Genomic DNA, 12,870 nt, shown 5'->3' with positions numbered 1-12,870 from the left:
CAAAGAGAAGGATGTGGAACTGCAGGAATAGGACTCCAATCGGAACAGACGTGCTGGTTAAATATGCAAAGACAACAGGAGTGTGCAAGGGCAGGCAAGATCAGGACCAAGAACAAACAAGTAATACCAGCCACTTCTTCCTCAGCTTAGCTATTCGGGGCCCCAAAGGAGCTTTGCTAATGAAAGAAAAAAAGCTTTTTCCTTGTATTTTTTAAGATGTGTCAGCCAGCCTGATATCTAAGCACTATCCCAGTAGCCACAGGCAACCAGAAATTCTTTAAAGGCAAGTGAGTTGGTTGATCTCTCCATTCTTCCTTCACCTGGCAACCTGGTTTCCAGGCTGGCTTTCCGGGAGCAGAAAACCACCTCTCAGATCTGCTGTGCCAAGCTTGTTTGCTAGAAGATTACCCCGTAACACCCTTGTCCTCTTTGCAAACCTCCTAGATGGCTAGCCTTCTGTGTTTCCATGCTGGCCATGAAAGAATGGGCATTCCCGACTCTGAAAACAGCACAGAAATACAGCCTGTCTAGTAAAGGGGTAAAAAGAGCAAGCTAAACAGCCTCTGTAAAACAGTAGCATCTGAAGCTGCTAACCACATACTGATAAACATATCATAAAAGCAGACATGAAAAACAAATGGCCACTGGGTACTACTAATAGTGGGACACGGGTGGCGCTGTGGGTTAAACCACAGAGCCTAGGACTTGCAGATCAGAAGGTCGGTGGTACGAACCCCCACAACGGGGTGAGCTCCCGTTGCTCAGTCCCTGCTCCTGCCAACCTAGCAGTTTGAAAGCACATCCAAGTGCAGATAGATCAATAGGTGCCGCTCCGGCAGGAAGGTAAACGGCGTTTCCGTGCGCAGCTCTGGTTCGCCAGAAGCTGCTTAGTCCTGCTGGCCACATGACCCAGAAGCTGCACGCCGGCTCCCTCGGCCAATAATGTGAGATGAGCACCGCAACCCCAGAGTCGGCCATGACTGGACCTAATGGTCAGGGGTCCCTTTACCTTTACCTTACTACTAACAGTACGAGGAAATAACCAAAGCAAAAACTTTGTTTGAAGTAGTAAGCTTAGCATTATAAGGATGACCCACACCAAGTGTTGGGGGGGGGGTCACACCTCCCTGTCCTCCAGCACAGCTTTTAGGAGGAGTTCCAAAGGTTTTGCTTCAGTTTTAGATTAACTGCATCTTGTCACAATGTCTGAAGCTGCACAAACCGCTTCATTTGAACCATGGCTCATTGAAACAAGCCAACTTCCAATCGTGGGTTTACAAAGCTGGTAAAATGAACCACCATAGGATCTGGACACACCAAACTGTGGTTAATTTAAAATCCAAGTGGAAGCTTCCCAATAGGCTTGGGGTGGGGGAGAGGTGTGCAAACCTGGAGGAGAGGCTGCCGTTCTGCTCATAATATGAAGCCACGGTTCAGTATGTGGCACCAAGGAAAATTGCCCACCACAACTAATACTTTCAATTACCCACCCATGTGGCCTGAGTGAACAGGACAGACTTTGCCTGGCACCCAACAATAAAGCTGTCATGTAGATGTCGCTTTCTCCAGCCCCAACTTTGATACAGGTTCCACTGGTCTTTGCACTTTTGCATGATCTGACCTGAAATTCTGGGTGTTGACATATGCCTTCTCTCTCTTGGCGAGGACGTGCTTGATGAGTCCCTCTCTCTGTCCGGACTGCGTATGTGTGGAAGGCACAAAGAGCTTGCGCATAGTGTGCGTCATTGGGGTTGCTTCTTGCTCATGCTCTCCTTGTCACGGATACGCCTCAGGGAGATGAGAACAGAACTCAAGTAGCCCTTAAAAGCAAGGAGGCGGGAGGGCACAGTACACCTCTAAGGCAACTTACAGCCTGCTTGGTGGCAGCGGTGGGGGTGGAGGCTCCCGGCGGGCACTCATTTGCTGATTCTGCAGGTTTCTTTCCTTCTCCATGAAGTTATCCTCGAATCCCAGGATTCCGGAGAGAGGAAAAGACTTCTGAGGTTAGAGAGGCTTCAGAACCGTTTGGGGACGTTTCGGGAAAGGAACTTAGAAAATGCTTAACTGCAGGAAAATGTTCCTGCCTCCGCACAGCACCACATTTGTCGGACAATTGCCTCTCAGCTTATGCATGTTTACGAAGGATTGTGGAGGCAACAGGTCCTCCCCTCAAGGCCTTTTCCTCTAAAGGAGGTAGACTGGTCTTCTCCAATCCTCTGGCCACTGCTGAGTTTTCCAAACTTGCTGGCATATTGCGTGGAGCACTTTAACAACATCATCTTTAACAAAATTTTATAGTTCAGCTGGAATATCATCACTTCCACTGGCCTTGTTATTAGCATTGCTTTCTAAGGCCCATTTGACTTTGCTCTCCAGGATGTCAGGCTCAAGGTCAGCAACCACACTACCTGGGGTGTATGAGACATCCATATCTTTCTAGTATAATTCCTCTGTGTATTCTTGCCACCTCTTCTTGACGTCTTCTGCTTCTGTTAGGTCCTTTCCACCTTTGTCCTTTATTATGGTACTCTTTGTATGAAATGTTCCTTTCATAGCTCCAGTTTTCTTGAACAGATCTCTGATTCTTCCCATTCTGTTGTTTTCCTCTATTTCTTTGCATTGCTCGTTTAAGAAGGCCCTCTTGTCTCTCCTTGCTATTTTTGGGAAATCTGCATTCAATTTCCTGTATCTTTCACTATCTCCCTCGCATTTTGCTTGCCTTCTCCAAGTCCACCTTTCCTTTTGAAGCAAAATGTCCTTGAAATGGGGGAGAAATGCCCTGCATGAAGTCTTGGGTTTGCAATTTGGGGAGAGGGAAGACTGTCTGCGGCGCTGGGGAGCGGGCAGGCTGGCGAGGCCCCCTAGATCTAGAGGCCCTAGGCTTCAGCCTACTTAGCCTATACATAAATCCGGCCCTGCCTATGTCACAGTGAGCACAGGCCCATCGATCATGTGCAAGCCATTCTGCGTGTTGGGAAGGAGCCTCCTGTTCTGGGCCAGGGGGAAGAGTGACACCAGCAGAAGACTGGGTGGTGGGGTCGAAGCTGATCCCAGGGAGCACGTGAGGAGTCAAGGCTTCCCGCATGAAGGCCTCGCTTCCCCTAGACGTCCTTGCCTCCTGGTCTGTGTTCGCTTTCTTCTTCAGGTACAGCGCCAGCATGTTCTGGATGGTGCAGCTGCTTTTGGGGGAGAGCTTGTCGAACTGGTCCACACTAGAAGAATAGCCATGAGACGGGTGAGACTCCTGCAAGGCGTCCCCAAAGTCAGGGGAACATAAGCGCATTTGAAGAGCCTTGCTGGGTCAGGCCAAGGCCCATTCAGTCCCACATCTTGTTGGCATAGTGGTTCCTTCCAGATGCCCGTTTTTGTCAATTCATGATTGTTTCTATTCATGACAGTAGGAGGGCAGTTATATGTATGACTGTATTCAGTACTGTTCGTGCCTGCAAAGCTTTCGGGACAGACATACTCTGACACTTCCAACCAGTGCCCTCTAACTTCCAGCTGAAACCAGGTACCTTTTTCATACCACAAACGTTCTTCAGTGGTGAACCATGGCATCTCAAATTCCAGGGGAGCCCTGTACGATGCCAAAATTCAGTGCCCCCACGCCTCTTAAAGTCTATTCAACATCATAGTTGCGGTGTCCCCTGTGGGGCCCGCAAGGCTTCACGCCAGGGTGACCAAACCAGTTGCACTCCCCTAAATCCATCTAAATGTAATTGGGGGGGGGGGAATTTGTCCCACTTAAGTTGCACTTCATAGCTCAAGAGGGCCCCTCTGGCTGATAATAATATAGTTGCACAGGGGACGCATCACAGAACAAAATGACATGTAGTTGGTCCACCACAATGGCAAGATTATTGCATCCTTCAGGAATGGTGTGTCCAGCTCCATCTGAGTCATCATCCAGGCACGCTGTGGAGCTGCATGGATGAGAGATGGGCATCTTCGGCCAGTCAGGGGTGAAGAGCTGGCAAGATCCCCTGTACTGAGCAGAAAAGCAAACTCTTTGGCCTCCGAGATCTCTCCCAACTCTCAGCAGCCCTCACTGTGAGCCATACTAGGGGAATTTTGCCCTGCTTTTGCTGAGCTACAACACAGGAGCGCACCCCCAGGGGGCCATGATGTGGTAACCCTGGCGAAGCATTGCAGAGCAACTGAGAAAGCAGAATGATGTTTGCGTGGACAGTCCATTAGAAAGCTGCACTATTATTGCATCGATAGCACATTGCAGAATACGGCCCCCCTCCAGGCAAAAACATCCATCTGGAGGCACAGTAGCTTTCATTTCGGAGGTTGTGGTTTTACATCTTCCTATTTATTTATTCGAAATTATTTATTTATTTCATAAAACTTATACACTACCAGATGGTAAGAAACATCAAAGCCATTTACAGAAAGATAAAACCATAAAATCAGGAAAAACCTACAGTACATTAAACGCTGAAGAAGTGAATACCAGAATAGATCAGAACTCACTCCCAAGGTAAGGGGAAAAGACATGGCTAAGATGGCAGGACAGCTTACTCTATGGTGTTAACCCCTTCATGCACTAATTAGACTGAAGCATGTTGGTTATATGAGACTGGTTATCCCGCACAACATGCTCTCACACAACCCATGCCCTCCAACTGAAAACCCATTTCCTGGACAATATCAGCATTGTGTTTTGTGCCTGTGAACTGCACAGTGAATATTTTTATTAGAAAAGAAAACAGCCTGGTGTTTCAGCTTCTCAGAGTTGTTTTATTCAGTGCGCTGCTACAGCTTGTCACACCCAAATCCTCCAAAGGAATCTGCCAAAGTGCTTTTCCACCCTAGAGGACAGGATCACACTTCAAAACGACCTTGACAGATTAGAGAACTGGGCAAAAACAAACAAGATGAATTTTAACAGGGAGAAATGTAAAGTATTGCACTTGGGCAAAAAAAAAATGAGAGGTACAAATACAAGATGGGTGACACCTGGCTTGAGAGCAGTACATGTGAAAAGGATCTAGGAGTCTTGGTTGACCACGAACTTGACATGAGCCAACAGTGTGACGCGGCAGCTAAAAAAGCCAATGCAATGCTGCACCAAGGATTCCCTGTCCGAGTTGCTTCAGGTTGTGGCGGATGTTCTCCTGGAGACACCTAGTTTGGTTGTCCTAGGGGATTTTAACATCCATGCCGACACGACCTTACAAGGGGCTGCTCGGGACTTCGTGCAAAGCATGGCCTCCATGGGGCTGTCCCTGAATAAGTTTGGCCCAACTCATAGTCATGGACATGCCTTAGACCTGGTGTTCACCTCTAGTGACGTGGGTGATCTGACACTAAGTAAAAGTAAAACAAAAAAGGTGCCATGGTCAGATCACTTCCTGGTGCAACTGGACTTCTCCGCGACCCTTCCCCTCTGCAGGGAGGTGGGACCAATTCGGATGGTCCGCCCCCGCCACTTAATGGATCCAAATGGTTTCCAGAGAGTGGTAGGGGATGCTTTAGCCCATGTTGATGGCCTTTCAGCTGATTCCCTGGTGGCCCGCTGGAATGCGGAGTTAACCAGGGCTATCAACTGTCTGGCTCCGAAGCGCCCTCTCCGATTGCATGGAGCCCGGACAGCCCTGTGGTTTTTTTCGGAGCTGAGGGCGATGAAACAATCGCTGAGACGGCTAGAGCGTCGGTGGCAGAAAACTCACTCCGAATCTGACCGGACACAGGTTAGAGCTCAACGTCGAGCCTACCAAGTGGCGATAGCGACGGCGAAAAAGACTTTCTTCGCCGCCTCTATTGCATCTGCAGAAAATAGTAGCAGGAGACTCTTTCAGGTGGTTCGCAATTTAACGGAACCACCTTTACCACCGGGGCCTTGTAAAGACCCCAAGATCTCCTGAAATGATTTTGCTAAGTTTTTTGCAGATAAAATCACTCATATTCGGAAGGAGCTAGACACCACCGTGGGAGCAGGGCCGGGGTGGGAGAGTGCCAGAGCTCTGTCTGGTCAAGTTGCGTGGAATCAATTTTAATCCGTTACCCCCGAGGATGTGGACAGGTTGCTTGGACGCGTGAAACCAACCACCTGTCTCCTTGATCCTTGCCCATCCTGGCTAATAAAAGCAAGCCGGGAAGGGCTGGGCGATGGGCTCTGCGGGGTGGTGAATGCTTCCCTCTGTGAGGGAACATTCCCCGATCCGCTGAAAGAGGCGGTCATTAAACCGCTTCTTAAAAAAATATCTTTAGACCCGGCCAGTATGGCCAACTATCGCCCAGTCTCAAATTTTCCATTCTTGGGCAAGGTGATTGAGCGCGTGGTTGCTGAACAACTCCAGGCACGCCTGGAGGATGCGGACCATTTGGATCCCTTCCAATCGGGATTCAGGCCTCACCATGGGACTGAAACTGCCTTGGTCGCGCTGGTTGATGATCTCCGGCGAGCTAGGGACAAAGGTGAGAGTTGTTTCCTGGTTCTGCTGGATCTCTCAGCGGCCTTTGATACAATCGACCATAACATCCTTCAGGACCGTCTAGAGGGGCTGGGAGCTGGGGGCACTGTTATACAGTGGTTTCGCTCCTTCCTCCTGGGCCGTGTTCAGAAAGTGGTGATGGGGGATGAGTGTTCAGACCCCTGGGCCCTCACTTGTGGGGTGCCTCAGGGTTCCGTCCTCTCCCCCATGCTATTTAACATCTATATGAAGCCGCTGGGAGAGATCATCAGGGGGTTTGCACTGGGTGTCCATCAATATGCAGATGATACCCTGCTCTACCTCTCTTTCAAATCAGAACCAGTGAAGGCAGTGAAGGTCCTGTGTGAGTGCCTGCAGGCGGTTGGAGGATGGATGGCGGCTAATGGATTGAAGTTGAATCCTGACAAGACAGAAGTACTGTTTTGGGGGGACAGGGGGCGGGCTGGTGTGGAGGACTCCCTGGTCCTGAATAGGGTAACTGTGCCCCTGAAGGACCAGGTGCGCAGCCTGGGAGTCATTTTGGACTCACAGCTGTCCATGGAATGCGCAGGTCAATTCTGTATCCAGGGCAGCTGTCTACCAACTCCACCTGGTACGCAGGCTAAGACCCTACCTGCCCGCGGACTGTCTCGCCAGAGTGGTGCATGCTCTGGTTATCTCCCGCTTGGACTACTGCAATGCGCTCTACGTGGGGCTACCTTTGAAGGTGACTCGGAAACTACAACTAGTCCAGAATGCGGTAGCTAGACTGGTGACTGGGGGCGGCCGCCAAGACCACATAACACTGGTCTTGAAAGACCTACATTGGCTCCCAGTACGTTTCCGAGCACAATTCAAAGTGCTGGCGTTGACCTTTAAAGCCCTAAACGGCCTCGGCCCAGTATACCTGAAGGAGCGTCTCCACCCCCATCGTTCTGCCCGGACGCTGAGGTCCAGCTCTGAGGGCCTTCTGGCGGTTCCCTCATTGCGAGAAGCAAAGCTACAGGGAACCAGGCAGAGGGCCCTCTCGGTAGTGGCGCCCTCCCTGTGGAACGCCCTCCCATCAGATGTCAAAGCGATAAATAACTACCTGACATTTAGAAGACATCTTAAGGCAGCCCTGTTCAGGGAAGTTTTTAATCTGTGATATTTTACTGTATTTTGGTTTCTATGGAAGCCACAAAGAGTGGCTGGGGAAACCCAGCCAGATGGGCGGGGTACAAATAATAAATTATTATTATTATTATTATTATTATTATTATTATTATTATTATTATTATTATTATTATTATTATGGGCTGCATCAATAGGACTATAGCATCTAGATCAAGGGAAGTAATAGTGCCACTGTATTCTGCTCTGGTCAGACCTCACCTGGAGTACTGTGTCCAGTTCTGGGCACCACAGTTCAAGAAGGACACTGACAAACTGGAACGTGTCCAAAGGAGGGCAACCAAAATGGTCAAAGGCCTGGAAACGATGCCTTATGAGGAACGGCTAAGGGAGCTGGGCATGTTTAGCCTGGAGAAGAGGAGGTTAAGGGGTGATATGATAGCCATGTTCAAATATATAAAAGGATGTCACATAGAGGAGGGAGAAAGGTTGTTTTTGTTAGGAAATCTTGCCTCTCAGGAGAAACTGCCCACTCTCCAGGCACCCGGCTTGATCTCCTGTTGACCTCCCTGTCTGCATTCCCGAGCAGGATCCAGGCAGGGTCACGATCGGCGATCCTCCTCAAGTGTGAGAAGAACACACCACTCTTCCCTGCCCCCAGGCAGGGGAGAGAGCTAGACAGAAATGTATTTACATGCCTTTATTTCTGTCTTTGCAGCGTTACAGAGAAACACGTCTGCTCTCTTCAAACTCCAACAGCAGAGAGACAAACTCCACCTCCTGTACTTCCTGTACAGGTCAAATTACACTCTGAGCTAAATCCGGTGCTCAGCACTGTGAATAGACTGTCCCTCTGTTCCCACGGTACAGTCCCAACATTCCCATCATGTTTTGCTTTCCAGCCAGCTGCAGCTCGCTGCCGCATTGCATCCATATCGTAACAGTTTTCTGCTGCTCCAGAGAAGCGGACACGGAGCAATGGATTCAAACTACAAGAAAGAAGATTCCACCTAAACATTAGGAAGAACTTCCTGACAGTAAGAGCTGTTCGACAGTGGAATTTGCTGCCAAGAAGTGTGGTGGAGTCTCCTTTTTTGGAGGTCTTTAAGCAGAGGCTTGACAACCATATGTCAGGAGTGCTCTGATGGTGTTTCCTGCTTGGCAGGGGGTTGGACTCGATGGCCCTTGTGGTCTCTTCCAACTCTATGATTCTATGATTCTATGATTCCAGGCAAAAGGGGGCAGAGGGAGAGAAACCAAGAACCTCAAATTCACTAGACCAGGGATGGGGAATTGTGTGGCCCTCTAGATGTTGTTGGATTACATCAACCCTGACCGTCGGCCATGCTGGCTGAGGCAGAAGGCCATTAGATCTGGCAATATCTGGGAGCCCACAAGATTTCCAAGCCTCCGCCCTACACAAACAACCAGGCACTCAGCTGTGAGGCATGCCTCTTACCGGAGGGAGGGTCACTCCAGAGGCAGCTGTGGCATGAGGGTGCTGGATCATGCCTTTGTGGGCACATTTGAGGATTAAAGAGGACCCCCTAGGAAGCATGCTTGCAGATCTTCCTTACCACGTGGCTCTCTGGCAAAAACACAACAGTACTAACGGCCATATGGAACCACACCTCAAAGCTGGATCAGACTTCCCAGATCCTGTAGCCTACATCAGGTGGAAGACTGGGGCAGAGGGGCCTAGAGTGGGAGTCAGAGCTGCTCTTAGGGCTGCATGTCTGAAGCATGGGCAGAAATCTTTGGGTGTGAGGTTGCGTGGGGCTGTCTCTTTGTGTTTTGCTGGTGCCAAGCCGCCAGCCAGCCAGAGGCAGGCAACCAACTGGCTTCAGGAGCAAGCTCCTTTGCAAAGCCAGTCTGACTTCACCAAATGCAATGACAGAGTGACCATTCGGCCCGTGTTCTGCTTCGCTGTGAAATGGTGTGTGTTCCTCAACCCAGAGAACCTCTCGTTCAACATCAAGTTGGTCTAAGGAAGAAAAGCATAAGAGTTAGTCTTGAATCCCCCCACACATGTGCTGGGAGATGCCTGCACACCGCAGATGTAAAGCACATCTCCTCCCACCCACACCCAAAAAGTCCTGGGAACAATGGTTTGTTAAGGGTGCTGGGAATCGTAGCACTGTGAAAGGAAAACTAAGGTTCTTAGGATTCTTTGGAGGGGGTGGAAAGTTTAATACACAGCGGCCACATGGACGGACACACACACACACACACACACACACACACCAGCATAGCTTCAACTTTTAGCACAAAAAGTCTTCAGCCAGATGTTATGCAACCCTTTGGCAGGGGCAACTTAACATTTTATTGATTTTCCATAACAATTAAAAAGGCGGCCAATCTTGCAAAGGAGTGTTGCCATTTAAACTGCTGGTGTGACGTAGGAACCCGAACAAAGAAAAGGAACAAGCTACGAAAAACGAAACATCCCACCTGGCCACGGTTTCTGAGAGAGCAACAGCAGAAGACCCAGACTCTGGCAAGATGAGCATTTGCCCAGTGGATTCTGGCCGGTCCGTGAGGGCAGACAGCGGATGGCTGCGGTGGCTAGCGGAAACTCCCATTGTTCTTCTCAGGTAGGACTTCCGGGATCCAGACGAACGTTTTACCAAAAAGTATGGCTTGACTACTGATTTCCCATTTAAAGGATGGTAAAACGACCTAAGTTTGGCAGACAGGTGAAAAAAACCACGAATTACATTTAAAGTTCTGTGAGATGCAAAGGAAAGCTTGTGTTTTAAACTTGCATTTTACACCTTGTTGCTTGGTGCGGTTAACGGAATGGGGGATACTGAGAAAGAAGAGACTTGGAATTAGAAGGTTAGGATTTAAGGTAAGGTTACCAGATTTTTTTCAAAGAATCTGGGGACACTTTTTTTTTTTTCAAAAGAGAAAAAAATGTTATTTTTTAAAAATCATTTTTTTAAAAAAAAATAAATAAGAAGTAATACCTTCTCTTCTGGGTCTCCTCTGTCGCGTGGCCTTCCTCTGGGCCCCAGCCTGATCTCTTGGAGTGCTATCTGCCATGAAGTAGGCTCGGGTTGGGCCTGGGCTCAGCCCCGTGTCCTTCCCCTCCTGGTGCTCGCCTACCTCTCTTCCTCAGCGGCCGCAAGGTCGGGGCTCCCCTCTTTTTTCTCCTTCCTCTTTCTCTCTCTTCCTTCTCCTTTCCTCCATCTCCCTGGGTTGGCTCCGGCGTTTTTACTGGCCCTGGAGCACTGCTGGGCAGTCGGCCACGTGGCCGGGCGCTCTCGCTCCCGCCTCGATTTGGGTCCTGGGGGGTGTGTGTCAGCGGTTCCCCCAGTTGACGCACCGGGCATCCCTGGTTCCCCCTCGGCAGTGGCAGCGGTAGCGGCAGTCTCAGTAGCCTGGAGCCAGCCTGGTAGTGCACTTGGCTCTGGCTGGCTTCAGGAGCTGCTCATTGCCCTGGCACCCGCCATTTTGCCTCACCAGAAGTCCCCATATGATGTGTCTTGTGCCGTTGAACCAATCACGCAACATTCCTTCCCTACTAATAAATCTACAACACTTAAAATATAAATCTGGGGGCCGTATATGAAATCCGGGGACATTCCGGGGACGGATTTTGTTGGGGACAGATTTGTAAATCCGGGGACTGTCCCCGGGAGACGGGGACATCTGGTAATCATTCCGTAATAGGGCTTCTCCTGCCTTTGCCAGTATGTCAGCCTTCTCAGCCTCCTTAAAGTTCAGTAGCACTTGTACGTCTGGCCATATGGGATTGTGAGTGGAGAAGGTGGCGCAGTCTGGATGAGTCCCTCTGTCTTGCTCTTTGGTCACTGTGACCGAGCACCATTTTGGGCCCATCAGGATCTATGGGGAAGGGGATCCACCCAGAAGTTGTGGAGGGAACGGGAAGAGAAGCCTGGTCAAGAGACTGGCTCATGTCAGAAGGAGGCCTGACTGCATCCTTGGCGAAGCCCAGGGCAGGGCAGGAAGGCAGCATTGCCCAGCGGGAAGGCATTCGGAGGCAAATCATCAGCAAGGAGCAGAAAATCCCCTCCCCTTCCCTCAAGAAGACTGAAGAATCTCTAGTCGGCCTTCAGGTGAGTTCAGCATCCCAGGTCTCTGGGGTGTTCCTGTCCATTACAAAGCTGACTTGAGGCTCCGTCAGCTGAGCCCCTACACTCCTTGCGTACATGAAAGGGGCACAGAAAGGATGGGAGGCAGCCTTTTCCTGGAGCCGTCTTACCTGCAGCAGTTCACTTGCTGGCTGCTGACCCTTTTCCTCCATCACCTGGATGGTCCTCTCAAGAGAGGAGAGTTTCCTGCAGAGTCTGGCCAGCTGCTCATCCCTTCTCCCTGCAATCCCCTTCTCCACCTCTTCCACAGTCTTCAGCAGACACTTTTCTTCTTCTTCTTCCAGGAACTGGCGCAGTTGTCTCAACTTCTCCACAGTCTTCAGCCTCTCCGGTTCTGAGGAGGTCGGAGTGAGGAAGATGGTCAGCCTTCAAAACATCAGCAAGAGAATTAGGATTGGAATTGTACTGCTTCCACCCTCTCAGCTCACAAGTCCTCAGGCTTCTCCTTGACTGCTTTTCACATAATAAACAACAATGGGAAAGAAACTCCATTTAGCTGCATTCAAAGGTGAACTTACCTAATTCGCAATTCTTGGGAAAATATGGAGACCAAAACAGCAATCTTTTGAAATTCACACCTCTGAATTTCTCAAGGTTGACCCAGCCAGGTAATGTTCACAAAAAAATGTATTTATGAGGGTAAAGCACATATCAAAATATTTATACGAGAAGGTAGCCACCCTAGCATTTGATTCATTTTCAGAATAATAAATAAATAGTAAACCGATATGGGAAAAGGAGAAATGAGAGAAGTTGAAATGGGCAGATTTCCCCATCCGTCCTCAGTCCGGACGTGCTTCTTGAAGTGCTTGTTCCCTCACTAGTAAGAATAGGGACACTTCCAATGAGGACTTTGCTTTCCTTGTCCAGGTCTGCTTGATAGGCCAGAATTTTCCCCCTCTCTTTCCTCCAAATCTCCAGGCGGCGACAAAGAGAGGAGATGAATATTCTACTGGCTTCTTGGGTCCAGTGGCCTTGCTATAATAGGAAAGTAATTGACTGGAGGAAAGAAAAGTACAGAGGTTTTCAACCTTTTGGGGTCCACGGCTCCCTGGACCAACTCCCTTCTTTCTGCGGCACCCCTGTGGGGCTCATGAGACCAGTTAGGTCCCCCCTTGCTTGCCTCCCCTCCCCCTTTCTCCAACAGCCTCCCTTGCGGAGTGCTCTCTCAGCCTCCTCTCCTTAGGAGTCCTCCTCTTGGTCTCTGAGCTGCC

General features: G+C 49.7%; 1 long non-coding RNA gene and 1 pseudogene across 2 annotated transcripts in view; both read right to left on the bottom strand.

Moving 5' to 3' along the window:
- LOC310697839 (inositol polyphosphate 5-phosphatase OCRL-like) overlaps positions 1 to 12,870 on the bottom strand; it is a 728,228-nt pseudogene that overhangs the window by 437,110 nt on the left and 278,248 nt on the right. The gene's annotated exons all lie outside the window — the stretch shown is intronic.
- Positions 1 to 12,870, bottom strand: part of LOC310697717 — a 471,107-nt gene that overhangs the window by 338,011 nt on the left and 120,226 nt on the right. The gene's annotated exons all lie outside the window — the stretch shown is intronic.

This window comes from Podarcis liolepis (genome assembly GCF_965112155.1).
Source record: "Podarcis liolepis genome assembly, chromosome: W".
Taxonomy (NCBI): domain Eukaryota; kingdom Metazoa; phylum Chordata; class Lepidosauria; order Squamata; family Lacertidae; genus Podarcis; species Podarcis liolepis.
The sequence above is the reverse complement of the archived record's forward strand: the minus strand, read 5'-3'. Positions and strand labels throughout refer to the sequence as shown.